Source organism: Ailuropoda melanoleuca, chromosome 3 (genome assembly GCF_002007445.2).
Source record: "Ailuropoda melanoleuca isolate Jingjing chromosome 3, ASM200744v2, whole genome shotgun sequence".
Classification (NCBI taxonomy): domain Eukaryota; kingdom Metazoa; phylum Chordata; class Mammalia; order Carnivora; family Ursidae; genus Ailuropoda; species Ailuropoda melanoleuca.
The window spans coordinates 135758292-135769403 of NC_048220.1; positions in this window are offsets into that span (position 1 = coordinate 135758292).

An 11112-nucleotide genomic window follows, 5' to 3' on the forward strand; every position below is an offset into this window, starting at 1 on the left:
CCGGCAGTGGCCGCCACCGCTGCCGCTCTACAACCCGCCGGCTTCCGCGACTGCGCAGGACGCTTCCGCACGCGTCACCGCCGCCCGCCCCGCGGCCTCTGACCCGCGATGAGGGGGCGTGGCCCGCTAGAACGGGATGGGCGGGGAGCCCTTGGACTCGGCGCTTGCGCCAGCTGCTGCGCCGGCTGAGCCACGGGCGATTAAAACGGCCCGCAAGGCGCGGACACTGCGCATGCTCCACACTGCTGGTCCTCTCTGGAGTTCCCCGCGCGTCAGACTTTCCCTGGATGTTGCGGCCCGCCGGGGACGTGAGAGGGAGGGAAAACACTGGACGAACGGAGGAACGCATCCTCGGTGAGGAGGAGGAAGGCCAGCGCAGGGTGTGAAGAGCGCCAACGCTCAGGAGCACCTTGCAATGTCATTCTGGGCTTAAGAGCTGGGCGGGGTTTCCTCAACCATAAGACGAAGGATATGGGCAGACTGAGTGATGTGCGGCTTGCCTGGCCTTCCCCTAGTGACAGCTCCGTCACGACCCGCCCCCGAGCCCGGAGAGCTTTGGTCTTGGGTGTGGGGTCAGGCTTGTCGCCCCAGGGCTGGGAGTTAGGTCCCTCCCCTCTGTGAGGGCGAAAGGGCAAACTGGTTCCGTGCAGTTGAGCAAGCTCAGCACGTACAGTGTGAGCCGTATCCTTTAAAGTGAGTTTTGATGTAAGGGGATATGAACAAAGGGAAAATGTTAAGAGACCTCAAAGATCAGGAGAAAACGAAATGTTTCATCTCTGGGGAGAGAATAGAGAAGCCTCTAAAAATGAGGAGCAGTCAGGGGTGCAAGGGGTATTACTAAAGCAGAGTGGAGGACCACGGTATGGAGAGACAGGGAACCCGGGTTCAGAAACCTTCAAGTATTCGGGGCAAAGCAGGTAGATAGCAGGAGATTTTACTGAAGGATGAAACTGGAAGAAGGATGCTGGAGACCAAATGGAGAAAAGCTTCCTGAGGCTAGGGAGGGAGCTTGTGGTGATCCTCGCTAAAAGTTGGGAGATGGCGACTATTTTAAAAGACCACTGTGTCAGAGAAAAGATTGGGAAAGGGCAAGACTGGGAGTCCAGTTTGGGGAGACTAGATAGTAGTGGGCATCAAAGGGAGAAACTGGATGGAAATAATATTTCTTCCTCCAAGAATATTGGAGGAAAGTGGTCAAAAGGCACAAACTTCCAGTTATAAGATAAATAAGTACTAGGGATGTAATGTACAGCGTGATGACTATGTCTAACGCTGCTGTATGATACATAGGAAAATTGTTAAGAGTAGATCCTAGGAATTCTAATAACAAGGAGAATTTTTTCTTGTATCTATATGAGATGACGGTTGTTAGCTAAACCAGTTGTGATCATTTCACAATATGTGTAAATCAAACCATCATGCTATACACCTTAAATTCATACAGTGATGTGTATCCGTTATTTCCCAATAAAACTGGGGAAGATGGGGGTAAAATATTTGTATTTTGAGGCAAAGAACTATGGAGTGGGTTTTTTTCCTTTAATTTTGAAAAATAAATACACATGCTAAAAATATGCAGATCATGCAAAAGAATATAGGAGTTATATTTCCAGGGGCTATTCAGGATGTGGGATTATAGTGAGTTGAATAGTATCTCCCAAAATTCATGTCCACTTGGAACCTTAGTGTAACCCATTTGGAAATAGCGTCTTTGTAGATGAAGTTAAGCTAAGATGAGGTCATAATGGGTTAGAGTGGGCCAGAAATCGAATGACTGGTATTCTTATAAGAGGAGAGGATGCAGAAATATATAGTCGCAGGAAATAAGTTCATATGAAGATGGAGGCAGAAATTGGAGTGTTGTAACGTATGCAGAGAAATGCTGGAAGCCACTAATACCTAGGAAAAGGCAAGGACAGATGATCCCAAAGAGCCTTCAGAAGAAGTGTGGCCCTGCTGATAACTTGATTTCAGGCATCTATCCTCCAGAACTGTAAGAGAATGAATTTCTGGTTTTTTAAGCCCTCAGTTTGTGGTACTTTGCTGTAGCAGCCTTAGGAAACTAACAGATCAAGATGAAGGCTTACAGAATTCTATCAGGCTGAATTTATTGGTAAGGGTCCACCAAGCAGATATTCTAGATACAACATGTTACCTCCAAGGGTTAGAAAAAGCTTAACAGTTTGCTTAAATGGTTGCTGAGTATGTCTTTTTCTATTATGCATGTAAATCTGGGAAAATAATCATAAAATGGGTTTAGGGACCCACTGGGCCCACTATGAGAAGGACCTGAGCAAAACCCTATTGATCAGTTGACTTCCATCCTCCCCAAAATGCCTACACTAAATGAAGTGCCAGAACTGCCTAGGATACTATTGAGGAAGGTATCCAAAGGCTTGGGAGTAAGGGGAGTTGACATGTTAGACTGGATTTATCATGTAAGACCTGCTCACCCACCCCAGGAGGGTCCAAAGGACATTACTCTGCACCATGACTGTGAGAAGTAAATCTATGAGGGAAGCCCCAGCATCTTTGAAGAGATCTGCAATTGTTCTTCTCTGTTGTCAGATAAATCTTATAGTGGAAACTACCACCATCAAACTGGGATTCCTAATGCAGTGCAGATAATGGAATCCTAGGATGGCAGGGACCAAGAGGGGGCGCTTAATTGTCAAAAACTATAGATGGGTGTGGTTACTATAATGGACAGCTGAACTGAAGCAGTAATCAGAATTGTCTGACTTGCAGAGACTTATGACATTGGCCAATAAGGAAAAAAAGAAATGGAAAATCCACTAAATTCATACTCGGTATGTGCAGAAGAGTTCTGGGTCTAGCAAACAGAAGTCCTAACTTGCACCACCAGAACAGATCGTCACAACCCCTCTGTCATTTTCCATACTTGAGCCAGTTTATATACTCAGAACTCTTTGAATAAAGGAGAGGCCAACCTCTTGGGGAAGGACCTTGCTCCATTGCGAAAAATGTATATTATTAATTTGTTCCCAGCCTTCCCCAAAAGTTCCTATGGCCATCTACCAGGATGATTGCCACTGGGGGAAAGGAAATAATCAGACTTTTGGGAGATTAGTAGACAATGGCTCTAACTTGACACTGATTCATGGAAACCCAGAACATCATTGTGTCTACCAATCAGACTTGTGGAGTTCAAGTGATTAATGGAATTTTAGCTCAGGTTCATCTCCCATTAGGCCCAGTGGGCCTCTAAAAACATCCTGTGGTTAATTCCAGAATGTGTAATTAAAACAGACATGCCCGGCAACTATCAGAATCCCCACGTTGATCCCCTGAGCTGTAGAGTGAAGGTTGTTGTGGTAGAAAAGGCCAAATGGAAGCCACTAGAACTGTTTCTGCCTATAAAAATGTAAGCCAAATGCACTACCACACTCTTGGAGTCATTGCAAAGATTAGCACCACCATCAAGGACTTGAAAGTTGGAGGGGTTGTGATAGCCACTACATCGCTTTCAACTTACCTATTTGGCATGTGCAGAAGACAGATGGGTCTTGGAGAATGACGGTAGATTTTCATAAATTGAATTACATGGTGATTCTATTGCACTGCTATTCCAAATGTGGTTTCATTGCTTGACCAAATCAACACAAGTTTCTTAGGATGTGGTATGTAGCTATTGATCTGGCAAATGCTTTTCCCATCTATACCTGTTGAAAAAGTCTACCCGACGGAATTAACTTTCAACTGACAAGGCCAGCGGTTCACCTTCACTGTCCCACCACAGGATATATCAGCTCTTCAGCCCTGTGTCATTATTTAGTCTGCAAAGACCTCCTTTCCCTTCCGCAGAAAATCACACTAGTCCATTACATTGAAGATAATATGCTCATTGGTCCTGGTAGGCAGGAAGTAGCAATTACTGTGCACATATTGGTAAGATATTTGCACATCAGAGGATGGAAAATAAATCCTCCAAAATTCAAGGGCCTTCCTCCTCAGTGATATTACTAGGGGTCCAGCAGCATGGCTATATCAAGATAGCACTTCTAAGGTGAAGGACAAGTTGTTACTAAAGGAAGTAACTACCAAAGGAAGAGGCACAACACCTAGTGAGAAAAGAGAAGTCTCTGTCACAGGTCCAGGCTATTATGTAAGTTGCTCTGCTATTGGGGTCGTAGGATGCAGTAGATGAAATAGAGCTTGAAGTGGCAGTGGCAGATAGAGACACTATTTGGAGTCTTTGGCAAGCATTTGTAAGTGAATCACAAGGCAAATCTTAGAATTTGGGACCAAAGCCCTGCTATCCTCTGTGGAAGTTACTCTTCTTTTGAGAAACAGCTTTTGGCTGCTACTGGACCTTATTAGAGAATGAATGCTTCTCCATGAGTCACAAGTTACCATGTGACCTGAGCTCACCAATAAATCATGTCAATGGATTGTCACCTTGATAGATGTGATCTGATGAAAATGGCTGTGCCCTTCTGTGATCTTCCAAAAACCTGTAACCCCAGTCCAATCATGAGAGAAACACAGGACAAATTACACATACCATTAGAGGGGTGTCGTACAAAATACTTGATTAGTATTATTCAAACTGTCAAGGTCATCAAAAACAGGAAGAGTCTGAGAAATACCATAGTCAAGTCAAGAGGAGGTGGACTGACAGCTAAATGTAAATGTGGTGTCCTGGATGGGATCCTGAAACAACACAAAACAAAAAAACTTCCTTAAAAGAAGTCAAGTAAACTATCACCTTAGTTAACAATAATGTATTGGGGCACCTCAGTGGGTCAGTCAGTTGAGCACCTAGTTCTTGGTTTCTGCTCAGGTCATGATCTCAGGGTCGTGGGTTTGAGCCCTGGGTCAGACTCCGCACTCGGCACAGAGTCTGCTTTGAGATTCTTTCTCTCCCTCTTCCTCTCCCCCTTAACCCTCTTGTGCTCTCTCTCTCTCTCTCAGACTTTAATCTTTAAAAAAAATAATGTATCAATATTGGTTCATTAACTGTAATGTACCATACTAATGTAAGATGTTATCAGCAGGGTAAACTGGGTGCAGGGTGTATGGAAACGCTACTATTTTCTCCATTTTTCTGTAAATATAAACTATTCCAAAAAATGAAGTCTATTAGATAGAAAAAATCAAATCACCACATCACAAACTTAAACCAAGACTTTCCAAAATAATGAAGAATATCTAGTCACATTGTTCTTATTTTGCATTTCGATAGAAATTTTTAATGTCAGTGTTTCATCTTTAACCTTTTTAAACTTCCTATTGTGTATATGTTTTGTAGTGCACATAATAAACACGGAGGTACACATACATTTTTAATATTTGCACATTGGAGATGTAAATTTTTACTGACATTACAGGACCAAATTATTAGAGAGCAAGTGTGTTAAACTAAATAATTCAAAAATTAGAGTTTCTTAGAGGAAATTGTGAGATGTAAACCTACGAATTGTGATATAATTACAACTAGCCTATTCTTATGTCAGGATGAATAAATAATAACAAAAATCTATAAGCCTATGTAAAAGGCTAAATAGTAACATCACCAGAACAATCCCAATTAGTTTCCGGCTTCCCCTTGATTCATTCCTAGTTTGATAACTAAAAGTTATATGATGACATTGTAATTTGTAAGTCCTCAGACTTGGTAACTTACATTTTGAATCACCTTGTATTGATATAACTACCTCTTCAGTTGCCTTGCCTAAAATAGTTAATTCATGAAAGACTCAGAGTTCCTTTTCTTAGAAAAAGCCAGCCCTTATTTGTAATAACTTCATGAGGAACACAGCCAAACCATTTAGAGTGTTTGTTTCTTAGTTTGATTAATGCTCTGTAAGGAACTTAGTGCAAGTTGGATGCATATCCCCCCCCCCATTCAGTACCATAAAATCACATGTTACAGCAAAGTCAGAACACCTCCCATTTTTACTCTGTGGAATTTCCCAATGTCACAGCAATAAAAAAATAGATTTCAAGTATATTCTGTACATCAATTTCAAAAGTATTAACAGGAAAGGTACTTTTTAGTTTATTCTAGTTTCATAGGTTATGTACCTCTTAAGCTTGAAAGGAAGTATCGTTAGTTTCACTCAGAAATTAACTACTCTAGGAATAGCCAATTTTTATTTGAAAAGTTTTTTTTCCAGCATACCCCTTGATTGTGGAATGCTCATTACTTTAAACGGGATTGGGGTGGGGTGGGGGGGTTGCATACCATGTCTTGGCAGTTCTGAAACTCAAAAAATAACTTTAAATAGAAAAAAATTAAGGGAAATAGTTCATTAGAAAAAATATCTTTCAGCAGTATTCACTTACCTGGAAAGCCCCAAAACCGTCCCCAAGAGTTTTTCTTGGGAGAAGTATGGGTGATAGTGAAATTTGTTTTATCATGAAAATAAAACTTATATAAGGAGATGACAGAATGATGTTATGCAAAGACTTGGGATTCTGGAAAATGTTAAACGAGCTATTGGCCTCCAGCTAAATAGAATTTCATCCTGAAGAAATCATCCAGGCGGGTGATAATCTTAATTTATTTAGAGAGCTTCTGAAATGAAATTCCATACTCTTACTACGTACCTTAATATCTGCTATGGACTGAAATGTACCCCCCTAAATTCATATGTTGAACCCCTAACCCCCAAAGTGACTACATTTGGTGATGCAGACTAAACGTTTGTGTCCCCTCTCCCCCATTCACATGTTGAAACCCTACTTCACAATAGGATGGTATTAGGAGGCAGGCTTTTGGGAGGTAATTAAGATGAATTAAATGAGGTCAGGAAGCTGGAGCCCTCCTGAATGAGATTAGTGCCTTTCTTAGAGTCATGAGAAAGTTTGCTTCCCCTCTCTGCTCTCTGCCAGGTGAGGATACAAGGAGAAGTCAGCAGTATGCAAACCAGAAGAGAACTCTCCCCAGAACCTGACCATACTGGCACCCTGAACTTCGACTTCCAGCCGCCAGAACTGTGAGAAATAAATTTCTGCTGTTTAAGCTGCCCAGTCTGTGGGATTTTCTCATGGCCGCCTACACAGCCTAAGCCTTAGCCTTAAGCAAACTAAGACAGTACCATAAACTACTTCCTTATACTTGCCTCTTAGGACAAGCACATGGGTTCCTTTGGAAAGGTAGCCCATCATTCATACTGCACACTGGAGCTTTAAAAAAGCCAAAGGGGCAAACTGTAGAGGTTTCCCAAAAAAATTAGGGCAAGGAAGAGATTCTTTGTCACTTCCGTACCATAGCCTAGGAAAGCTTCCCCTCCTCAAGAAGTCTGATGTTAGGTTGATGACTCACACATAACCCCATCTTATCTCCATCACACTAAGAGAGGAAAACATCACCCTGTCATTACTCAAAACTCTCTACTTGTGATAAGGGAGCTTGTCAACCTTACCCTAAAAATCATACGAGCATATTGCTGACAAAGTAACAAGGGCTTTCCAGATCTTCTGGCTAACATTTTGTCTTGTGAATTTTTCTTTTTACTTGGTTTTTAGAAGGATAGTAGACTAGGCTTTCTTCAGAAGATAGGAATGTATAATTTCATCATCATTACAGCATTCCCCAAAACTGTGGCAGCTAGAATCTACCTTAAAATCGTGGTCTTCAAACTGAGGTACCTCTATTTCTTGGGGTATACCAGGGCCTCTTCATACAGTTATACTGCAAAAGCCCTGGGGCAAAAATACCTTTCAAAGCTATCTTTGGGCATGAAAAGGCTTGTTTTCCTTTCCAGAAACTGCTTGTTCACCATATTCTTACTTTACAAAAACAGAATACCTCTCTAACCCATCCCAAATCTCACTACAGCGTGTGCCTCAAGGGCTGGGCTGTCCAGTACAGTAGCCACTAGTCCCCTGTGGGTATTCGGTACCTGAAGTGTCAGCATCAGGGTTTGCTGTCTGTATCAAATACTATAGGATTTCAAGGACTTAGGGCCAAAAAACAAGTAGAATGTAAAAGATCTCATTTTCATTTTTTTATATTGACTATTGAAATGATAGTATTTTGGAAATACAGGTGACTCTTGAACAACACAGAAGCTCGAGGCACCGACCCCCTCCTTCCTTCAAAAATTCATGTATACCCTTTCACTCCCTAAAAACTTAACTACTAATAACATACTGTTGGCCAGAAACTTCAGTGATAACATAAATAATCAATTAACATATATTTTGTATCTTATGTGTATTATATACTATATTCTTATAATAAAGTAAGCCAGAGAAATGAAAATATTAAGAAAATCATAAGAGAAAATACATCCACAGTACTGTACTATATTGATTGAAAAAAATGCCACATTTAAGTGCACCTGTGCAGTTTAAACCTGTGTTGTTCAAGGGCCAAATGAATTGCATTATATACATTATTAATTTCACCTGTTTCTTTTTAATTTTTTAATATGTTACTAGAAAATTTTAGATTACATATGTGGCTCACATGTTTCTATTGGATGGTGCTATTCCAGAGCGTCAAAACAAAGGTACAATTTAAACAATGCTTTTGAACAAGCCTCCCACAGAAGACACCAAAAACTTGCATTCAGGCTCAGTGTCTTTCCTTTTCTTCTCCTAAGAGTGGGTATTTTGATATTTCACTGGAGTGTTTTGGCCAATATGTTAATTCAGAGCACAGAGTGGGGTTATTAGAGTGATGATAACTTCACTCAAAGAAAGCATTGCTCCTGAGGGAGAGTCTTGAGAGACCAAAGCAGAGAGTATGAGTAGGAAATGTTGGCAGCATCTTATGTCACCCAGGTGACAAACTCATGGCAAGAACGCTGTCTTAGAATGAGTGTTTATAAATGAGGTGGTGCTGCCCAGAAACCAGAAGGGGACTTGCTTTCATGACTGGATAATGAATCCTTCTGTAATCTAGGTAGTTTCTAAGTCTTTGTTTTGAACAAATTTGAAGAAGAACCTTAAGTTGGTAGCTGATGATTTAAAATACTTAATGAGGGTCGCCTGGCTGGCTGGTCAGTAGAGCATGCAACTCTTGATCTCTGGGTTGTGAGGTCGAGCCCCACGTTTATAGAGACTACTTAAAAATAAAATCTTTGGGGTGTCTGGGTAGCTCAGTCAGTTAAATATCTACCGTAGGCTCAGGTCATGATCCCAGGGTCCTGGGGTCAAGCCCAATATCGGACTCCCTGCTCAGTGGGGAGCCTGCTTCTCCCTCTCTCTCTGCCCCCTGCTCATGCTCTCTCTCTTGCTCTCTATCTCAAATAAATAAAATATTTTTTAAAAAATAAAATCTTTAAAAATAAATAAAATATTCCATGTTCATGGCTTGGAAGAACAAATATTGTTAAGATGTCTATGCTACCCAGAGCAATCTACGCAGTCAATGCAATCCCTATCAAAATACCATCAACATTTTTCACAGAGCTGAAATAAATAATCCTAAAATTTGTATGGAACCAAAAAAGACCCTGAATAGCCAGAGGAATGTTGAAAAAGAAAACCAAACCTGGTGGTATCACAAAGCTGGACTTCAAACTCTATTACAAAGCTGTAATCATCAGGACAGTAGGGTACTGGCACAAAAACAGACACATAGATCAGTGGTACAGAATACAGAACCGAGAAATGGACCCTCAACTCTCTAGTCAACTAACTTTCGACAAAGCAGGAAAGAATATCCAATGGAAAAAAGACAGTCTCTTCAACAAATGGTGCTGGGAAAATTGGACAGCCACATGCAGAGGATTGAAACTGGCCCATTTTCTTACACCATACACAAAATAAGCTCAAAATGGATGAAAGACCTAAATGTGATACAGGAATCCATCAAAATCCTAGAGAACGCAGGCAGCAACCACTTTGACCTCAGCCATAGCAACTTCTTGCTAGACATGTCTCTAAAGGCAAGGGAAACAAAAGCAAAAATGAACTATTGAAACTTCACCAAGATAAAAAGCTTTTGCACAGGAAAGGAAACAGTCGACAGGGGCGCCTGGGTGGCTCAGTCATTGAGTGTCTGCCTTCAGCTCAGGGCGTGATCCCAGCGTTCTGGGATCGAGCCCCACATCAGGCTTCTCCTCTGGAAGCCTGCTTCTTCCTCTCCCACTCCCCCTGCTTGTGTTCTCTCTCTCGCTGTCTCTCTCTCTGTCAAATAAATAAATAAAATCTTTAAAAAAAAAAAAAAGGAAACAGTCGAAAAGAGACAACCTACTGAATGGGAGAAAATATTTGCAAATGTCTTATCAGATAAAGGGCTTGTATCCAAAATCTATAAAGAACTTAACAAACTGAACACTGAAAAGACAAATAATCCAGTCAAGAAATGGGCAGAAGACATGAACAGACTTTTCTCCAAAGAAGACATACAAATGACCGACAGACACATGAAAAAATGCTCAACATCACTCAGCATCAGGGAGATACAAATCAAAACCACAATGAGATATCACATCACACCAGTCAGAATGACAAAAATTAACAAGTCAGGAAATGACAGATGTTGGCAAGGATACAGAGAAAAGGAACCCTCTTACACTGCTGATGGGGATGCCAGCTGGTACAGCCACCCTGGAAAACGGTATGGAGGTTCTTTAAAAAGTTAAAAATAGGGCTAACCTATGACCCAGCAATTGCACTACTGGGTATTTACCCCAAAGATACAAGTGTAGTGATCTGAAGAGGCACCTGCACCCCAATGTTTGTAGCAGCAATGTCCACAATAGCCAAAATATGGAAAGAGCCCAGATGTCCATCAACAGATGAATGGATAAAGAAGATGTGGTGTATACACACACACATACACTGGAATATTACTCAGCCATCAAAAAGAATGAAATTTTACCACTTGCAATGATGTGGGTGGAACTAGAGGGTATTATGCTAAGCGAAATAAGTCAATCAGAGAAAGATAATTACATGATCTCACTCATATGTGGAATTTAAGAAACAAAACAGGATCGTAGGGGAAGGGAGGGAAAAATAAATAGATGAAATCAAAGAGACAAACCATAAGAGACTCTTAACTATAGGAAACAAACTGAGGGTTACTGGAGGGGAGGTGGGTGGGGGGATGGGGTAACTGGGTGATGGGCATTAAGGAGGGCACTTGATGTAATGAGCACTAGATATTATATAAGACCGATGAATCAC